Consider the following 9,226-nt stretch of genomic DNA (forward strand, 5'->3'; position numbering starts at 1 on the left):
TGCTGTCCCAGACCCTTCTCCTATCCCTGTTGTCCCCTTTCTTATAATCCTGCCTCTTGAGAATCGTCCCAAGAGCCCACTCACTACCAGCCTAAGCACCTTTCCCTAAAAGGACTTCAACGCAAGATAGAGCAAGGTAAAAAAGATACTCAGAACCTCGCTTTTCCCCTCTTCTCAGGGGAAGAAAGAGGCATGATCCATAGAGCTGCTATGGGAGCCTAGGAACATGAACACCCTCCTGGCCAAAATGTTCCTACAACAGATCAAAAAATTCCCACCCAAGACCCCCAGTGGGACAATAACAACACAGCCCACCGAGAAAATATGCAGGACTTTAGGGAATTGATGATAAAGGGGATTGAAGAATCAGTACCCCAAACTCAGACTCTTACCTGAACATTTGATATACAACAAGGGAAAGATGAAGGGCCTATAGGATTTTTAGCTAGATTAAAGGAACAAATGAGAAAATACACTAGTCTAGGTCTCGAGGATCCTCTTGGGCAGTGAATGGTAAAATTTCATTTTGTCACTAACAGTTGGCCAGATATTAACAAGAAATTTAAAAAGATGGAGAACTAGAAAGATAAACCTATAGAAGAGCTTCTAAGAAAAGCCGAAAAAGTATATATAAGAAAAGATGAAGAAAAACAAAAGCAGAAGGCAAAAATTCTGCTGTCCACCATACAACAAAGTACCCAGGGGGCCAGAACCTATAAAGAACCTAGACCCCCACTCTCCAGGCAATATAAAGGGTATGAAAGAGTAAAGCCAGGAGACTCAAAGGTAGAGAAAAAAAACTTAGAGGAGAGAAAAAGACTGACAGAACAGAGGCAAAAAGAGAGAGGCAAAGGGGGAGTCAGAGAAAGAGTCAGAGGCAGAGAGAAAGGCAAAGAGGGAGTCAGCGTCAAAGAGAGAGAGGGGCAGAGAGAGAGAAAGAGGCAGAGAGGGAGAGGCAAAGGGAGAGAAAAAGGACAAAACAAATATTTCAAATTAAAAGTAAGTCACTTCAAAAGAGAATGTCCGAAATGGGAAAAAGAACAAAAGTCATATATAAAAGCAAATCAGCTAATATTAAATTTCTGTTTATCCCAGAGGCAGGAACAAACCTATTAGAGAGATTTAATGCTAAAATTTGGCATAGGCCTCTATATTAATCAGGGAAAATTCCTCCCCTCCTTAAACTTGCTCACCACCGCAGACAAAGAACTCATTCATCCCAAGGTATAGTCAAAAAAGGAGAATCGAGGAAAGTTACAGATTCCTCAGTTTCATGTTAAATTAAAAACCCCTGGGGAAGTAGTAAAGAGAAGGCAATGTATCCTATTCCTTTCAAGGCCAGGGTAAATTTAAAACCTATAATTGACAATTGAAGGTCTTCTCCATGATGAACTTGTTAAACCCTGTATGTCTCCCTATAACACTCCAATACTGCCTGTAAAGAAGCCAGACAGGTCATACCGGTTAGTGCAAGACCTTAGAGCTATTAATCAGATATCCAAACAGGCTACCATTTCTTAGCTGTACCACTAGCCCGCTTTGCAGCTAGGGAAAACCTAGGACACATGGAGTTAAATGCTGGAATAAGCCAGACCTTATCTGCACTTCTGTCTAGGTCCTAGGCTCTACACCTGGCACATAATTAAAATCCCAAACTTACAAGGTTTTCAACAAAAGCAAAGTTTGCTAAAAGTTAACAGTGTAACATGTATTCTCCTAACTTCTAATCTTGTGGCCTTAGGCAGTCTAGTCCCCAGACGTGAAGGAAGTTCGCTTTGGAAAATAACAGTTATCATTTTTGACATTAAAAAAAGGAGAATTACGTGAAAAGAATCTCATGGTAAATTCTTGTCCTAAAGTAAAAAGAATCTCATATGGTAAATTTTTGTCCTAAAGTAAAAAGAATTTCATATGGTAAATTCTTGTCCTAAAGTAAATGAACTGGTTGTTTAAAGAAATGGATGTTTACAAGTCAGAAAGTTAAGGCATGTCAAAGATTGTCTGTAAAAGTCGTGAAAAATGTTATAAAAGGAAATTTATGCAAAAAATGTTGTATAATTTAAAAGTAATTAGGCCTCCTGAATGTAAAACTACTGAAGAAACAGTTTATGTGCAAGGTGTGTAAGAAAAGCAAAATATACTTTTGGTAAAAGGATTATAAGGAGGCATAAGAACGTATATTTTTACCTACATTAAAAGGTTAAAAAAATGTTTTGAAGGTTTAAGCAAGTTTTGAAATGTTAATTGTAAAAGAAATTCCATGTGTAGACATATTGGCTAAAGTTAAAGGGGTACTCTCCCAGTACCCCAGTTTTTCTGGTACCATCCCGTTTTTCTGTAAACTAGACATTAAAATAAAAGCAAAACAGGTTTTTCTTACTAACCTGGTCTTTAACAAAAATGATAAAGTGTTAAAAAGAGTCTATAAAAATCTTACCTTGGCCGGGTGTGGTGGCTCACGCCTGTAATCCCAGCACTTTGGGAGGCCGAGGCTGGCAGTGGATCACCTGAGGTCGGGAGTTCGAGACCAGCCTGACCAACATGGAGAAACCCCGTCTCTACTAATAATACAAAAATTAGCCGGGTGTGGTGGCACATGCCTGTAATCCCAGCTGCTCAGGAGGCTGAGGCAGGAGAATCACTTGAACCTGGGAGGCAGAGGTTGCAATGAGCCAAGATCATGCCATTGCACTCCAGCCTGGGCAACAAGAATGAAACTTAGTCTCAAAAAAAAAACAAAAACAAACAAACAAACAAAACTTACCTTTTAGTCAGACATTAAAATTGGATAACTGAGGCCAGGCACGGTGACTCAAGCCTGTAATTCCTGCACTTTGAGAGGCTGAAGCGGGCAGATCATGAGGTCAGGAGTTTGAGACCAGCCTGGCCAACATAGTGAAACCCCATCTCTACTAACAATACAAAAAAATTAGCCAGGTGTGGTACGCACCTGTAGTCCCAGCTACTCGGGAGGCTGAGGCAGGAGAGTCACTTGAACCCGGGAGGCAGAGGCTGCAGTGAGCTGAGATCTCACCACTGCACTCCAGCCTGGGTGACAGAGTGAGACTCCATCTCAAAAAATAATAATAAAAATAAAAATAAAATAAAATTGGATAACTGTGTCTACAAGATTTTATTTAAATTGAGTTTAACATTAATAGCACACTAATATAAAGGTGAAATGTAGCTTATCTGGTATAAAATCATACAGTAAGCATTGTCAAATACAAAATGGTGTTTGGCTTTCTTTGGCCATAAAACTAATAAAAATAGATGCTAAAGAGAATTCAGAAGGAAAATGGATATTGCCAGACCAGAGAGAAACATTATCCAAACCCCCTTATGAGGGAAATCTTGTTCCAGCTGCATCAAGGGACCCACTGGGGGCCCCAAGCTGTGTGTGACGTAGTCGTCAGAGTTTATGGGCGCATAGGAATTTATACCCTGGCCAAACAATCGCTTAGTACGTAAGAAAACCAATAAACAGACTATAAAAAGATTACCCCTTGGGGGAAGGAGTCCAGGCTTAAGGCCATTCCAAAGTACCCAGATTGATTACACAGAGATGCCTCCATCTGGTCGTCTAAAGTATGTATTAGTAATAGTAGATCACCTTACTCATTGGGTAGAAGCTATTTCCTTTTCAAGTACAACTGCTAATAATGTAGTCAAGGCATTAGTTGAAAATATTATACCCAAGTTTAGTTTAATAGAAGACATTTGATTCAGATAATAGGACTTATTTCACTGAACATGTCATTAAGAAATTAGCCCAGGTACTGGATATAACATGGGAATATCATACTCCCTGGCACCCACCTTCATCAGGAAGAGTGGAAAGAACGAATCATACTATAAAAAAGCCACCTAACCAAATTAGTCTTAGAGACTCGGTTGCCATGGGCTAGATGTCTTCCCATTGCCCTGTTGAGAATCCAAACTGCTCCTCGGAGAGATGTTGGCTTAGCCCCTTATGAAATGTTGCATGGGTTGCCCTGTTTGCACTCCACTGCTGACATTCCCACGTTCAAAACAAAAGATCAGTTTCTCAGAAATCATATATTTGGTTTATCTTCCACTTTCTCTTCCCTCAGAACTAAAGGTATTTTAGCACAGGTGCCACGCCTAGAGTTTCCAGGACACCAACATCAGCCTTAGGACCATGTCCTTGTCAAAAGATGGAGGGAAGGAAAACTCAAACCAGCTTGGGGAGGATCCTACCTAGTGCTTCTAACTACTGAGACTGCAGTTCGAACAGCGGAAAGAGGATGGACTCATCACACCTGGGTCAAAAGAGCACCACCCCTCCAGAATCATGGACAGCTATTCCAGGGCCAACTCCAACCAAGCTAAAGCTAAAACGGGTTTGATCCTCTTATATTGCATCTCTTTCTTTTTCCCTTCTACTGCTAGTCCTCTCGTTATTAATGTAACTAGGTCAAGTTCACCCCAAACTATTAACTTTCGATGCTTGCCTTGTGATGCCCTGTGGAGATTTCCCAAACCAGAGGCAACTCTCCACTTCAGAAAAGTATCTTTGTCCTTCCTAGCTCTCCTCAGACTGGAAATCTGTTAACTGGGATGAGTTAGTTTGGGAAGAGTTTGATGAAGATTCCAGTATAAACTGGGAATCTTGTCCTCTTAGAGCAGAGCTTCTCGCCTGAAGTTAGTCCAATGCTCTACAAAATACTGAAGAGCGAGAATGGACCGCCCCAACGAGTACCTGCAGTTTCTTAAAACCATATATTCATTTTACTAAAGGAGTTACCCCTCCCCATTGTCAGCTGAGCCAATGTAATCCAGTACAGATTACCATCTCTCCTCCCTAGTAGAGTTTTTTCCCTTCATTAAGCCATTTCTACTGTATAGGAGCAGAAGTCTCAGGGAAGGACCACATAGGATCCTTGAAATGCACTTCATTGCCTCCTCACCTCCTGCACCCCCTTCTCCCTCTCCTAAGTTCTCCGCTAACTAAACCTTCTCTCGTCATATACCCAATGATAAAGCCAAAGTAGTTGTTGTAGAAGTTAGAGATTTAAAACAAACTATAGCAATTGAAACAGGGTATCAGGAAGCAAATGCTTGGCTGGAATTGATTAAATATTCTGTTCACACACTAAACAAAAATAACTTATGCTTGTGCGACAGGCAGGCCAGAGACCCAAATTGTCCCCTTTCCCCGTGGGTGGTCCTCTCACGGACCAGGCGTGAGCTGTATGGTAGCTGTCTTCCAGAACTCCACAGCCTGGGGCGATGAATCATGCAAGACTCACTGCTGTTCCCTGAGGTCAAGAGCCCTGCAGATCAGCCCCCAAGGGCCATTTGGCCTCCGGCCCTTGATATTAACTTCACCTCGTGCCTTTCACGGCAGGGGGAAAAGTTAGCATCCCTTGGAGACTTAACAGGGTGCAGTGAAACCAAGCCTTTTCAAGAGCTTGCCAATCAGTCTGCCCTTGTTCATCCCCGAGCAGATGTGTGGTGGTATTGCAGGGGATTATTGCTGGGTACTCTGCCAAGTAATTATAGCAGTACTCGTGCTGTAGTCCAACTGGCCATCCCTTTCACCCTAGCAATCCATCAATACGATAAAAAAAGAAAATCATAAGAGAAGTGCCCCACATGGGTCCTTTGACCCCCATGTTTATATAAATGCTATTGGAGTTCCATGAGGAGTACCAGATGAATTTAAAGCCCGAGATCAAATAGCTGCAGGATTTAAGTCAATATTTTCGTGAGTGACAATTAATAAAAACATAGATTGGATAAATTACATCTATTATAATCAGCAGTGGTTTATTAATTACACCATGGATGCTGTCAAAGGGATAGCAGAACAATTGGGGCCCACTAGCCAGATGGCCTGGGAAAACAGAATGGCCCTAGGTATATTAGCCGAAAAAGGAGGTGTTTGTGTTATGATTAAAACTCAGTGTTGTACCTTTATCCCAAACAAGACTGCCCCAACTGGGAGCATAACAAGGGCCTTACAAAGACTTACCACTTTATCCAGTGAACTAGCTAAAATTCTGGAGTCAATAACCCTTTCTCAGGGTGGCTAGTAAGGTGGTTCGGTAAATGGAAAGAAATCATAGCCTCAATTCTTACTTCTCTTGCAGCCGTAATAGGTGTACTCATTCTTGTTGGGTGTTGTGTCATACTATGCATCCGTGTGCTAGTGCAAAGACTTATAGAAGCAGCATTTACTAAAACCTCCCTTACCTCTCTCCTCCACCTTATTCACATCAGCTTTTTCTTTTAGAGGATCAAGTTGAGCAGCAAAGCCAAGACATGTTAAAAAAAAAAGTTTGAAGAGGAAGTACTATGAAAATTGAAAGGGGGGAAATTGTAGGATATAATAAATTCCTCTTCAAAGGTTTTAGCCTGTAAATTGTTAAGTACAATGAGTTCTGAGATCCTCTCCAAAGAACTAATGTATCACTGTGTTCAGCTCCCCTGTTCTTTGTTCTTCATTTTAAAGTAACTTCCTCATTCTTTATGTCTTCTTGCCCCTAGTTTCAGTAAACAATCCCCTTCTAGCTTCTATCACCTGCTCTGACCTGAGTCACCTTCAGTCACCTGGTCCGGAACCGTCTTTCCCGTCAAAACTGCTCACCCCACCACTCTGGCTTATACCCCTGCCCTCTTTAAAATAGCCAATCGGAATTAGCTTAGACTGTGTGGTCCAACCCTAGCCAATAAGGGACAGCAGTAGGGGCTACCTGCATTAGGGATAAGAACCCCTTCCCCTCCCTTGTTCAGGTGTGCTCTCGCCATTGCTCCATCCATGAGATGCACCATTCTATAGAAGTAAAATTGCCTTGCTGAGAAAATTTATGTTTGAGTGCTATTTCTTTTGCAGCACCAAAAATGTATTTCTAACAATAATACTTGGGATAGTTTGAATGAGGCTGAAACTTCTAAATTAAGGGTTTCTCCCCACCAGATGCGTTGATTGCATACAGATTACAGGTAAACCAGAACTTGGATCCTGTCATCCCACCCTGCCTTTTTCAAAACTTTAAAAAAAAAATAATCTCTGATAGGATCAAACTCATAATATCAAATCCTGTTACACACATCTTGCCTACCCAGTTTCTGAAGGGTGACTGAGCCATTTGTTCCAATAAGGATCTGAGATGCTGCAGCAAATAATTTACTGATGCCTAAATATGTGACACCTGCTGCTTTCTCCTTAATTTTTTGGGTGAGTCTCACTTCCAGCTCCAGGGCTGGAGTGCAGTGGCATGATCTCAGCTCACTGCAGCTCCTGCCTCCCAATTCCAGCAATTCTCCCGGCTTCTCAGCTTTCCTCTGGGTGAAGTTGAACTACAGGCGGTACCACCACACGGGCTAATTTTTGTATTTTAGTAGAGAGGGGTTTCACCTTATGTCTGGGCCAGGCTGGTCTCGAACTCCTGACCTCAAGTGAACTGCCCGCCTTGGTCTCCCAAAGTGCTGGGATTACAGGTGTGAGCAGCCACGCCTGGCCCCATGTTTGTTTTTTTAAAAAGTTGATTACCACCCACTAAATTAATTTTGCAAACCTTAATTGATGTCCACATCCCACGCAGTTTGAAACCACTCGCAAATACCATTGGTAACAGGTGGTGTTTTACCTCAGCCTTAGGCTGCCAGTCCTGGCTTCCTTCCCCGCCCTCACAGCTGTGCCTCCCTGGAGCCTGCTTTCTTTGACCTCAAGCCAGACCTGGGGCCTGTTCAGCTCTAGCTGGACAGAGGAGCCACCATGTAGCCTCGGAGAGCCCCTCAGGGTGCCGAGAGCCCAGCCTCTATGTGCCCCATACTTCCCCTGCATGAGTCACTGTAAGCAAATTACATGGATTCTGTCTCTACTGCAACCCACAGCCCAACTATGAGAAAGGCGTTATTCTTCCCATTGCTCAGATGAGAAACCTGAGGCCAATCAGGGTGAAGTGACTATGGGAAAAGGACAAACAGGACTGGTCCTCCTTTGAAATTTAGAACGAATTACAAGGCAAACTGGCCCCCAGAAAATACCGGGTGGCAGCTGAACAGGACCGACAGGCAGCCGTGAAGAGAAAGTGCTAGAGACAGAAAAGCAGATACTAAAATGGGCAGGGCGGCTGGGAGCGGTGGCTCATGCCTGTTATCCCAGCACTTTGGGAAGCCGAGGCGAGCTATCACTTAAGGTCAGGAGTTCGAGACCAGCCTGGCCAACATGGTGAAACCCAGTCTGTACCAAAAATGTAAAAAATTAGCCGGGTGTGGAGGTGCTCGACTGTAATCCCAACTACTGGCTAAGGCAGGAGAATCGCTTGAACTCCAGGACGCGGGAGGCTGCAGTGAGTCAGCGACGCCACTGCACTCCAGCCTGGCTACAGAGCAAGACTGGCCTCAAAAAAAAAAAAAAAGAGGCCGGGCGAGGTGGCTCAGGCCTGTAATCCCAGCACTTTGGGAGGCCGAGGTGGGCAGATCACGAGGTCAATAGATGGAGACCATCCTGGCCAACATGGTGAAACTCCATCTCTACTAAAAATACAAAAATTAGCTGGGCATGGTGAGGCATGCCTGTAGTCCCAGCTACTTGCGAGGCTTAGGGAGAAGAATCCCCTGAACCCAGGAGGCAGAGGTTGCAGTGAGCCGAGATCACGCCACTGCACTCCAGCCTGGGCAACAAGAGCGAGACTCCGTCTCAAAAAAAGAAAAAAATTATTGATCAACAATTGAGAAACTGCCTGTTCTTTTCCTTTAAAAACGCTCTTTCAGCTGCTGCTAATCCAAGTGTATATTCAGGACAACTTGAATCTCTGCTCCAAGTTGCAGTCTTCGAACTTGACCCAAATAAACTCCCTGCTTAAATTAAGCTCGCCTCAGTTTTTGTTTGTTTTCCTTTAGGTGGACACAGACGAGGGCCATTTAAGGATGACCCCTAAACCACGGGTGAGTTCTTTTACATATAAAGGGCACCATGCCTTTGAAGAGCTTAGCTTTACTTATTAAATGAAGAAACAGAACCTGTCAACATCTGTAGGAAGTGGACGGCGCCAGTCATAAACAGGAGGCCAAGCAAAGTGACTCACGCCTGTAATCCCAGCACTTTGGGAAGCTGAAGCGGGCAGATCACTTGAGCTCAGGAGTTCCAGACCAGCCTGGCCAACATGGCGAAACTCTATCTCTATTAAAAATATAAAAATTAGCCCGGCGTGATGGCGCGCGCCTGTAATCCCAGCTACCTGCGAGGCTGAGG

This window comes from Papio anubis, chromosome 16 (genome assembly GCF_008728515.1).
Source record: "Papio anubis isolate 15944 chromosome 16, Panubis1.0, whole genome shotgun sequence".
Taxonomy (NCBI): Eukaryota; Metazoa; Chordata; class Mammalia; order Primates; family Cercopithecidae; genus Papio; species Papio anubis.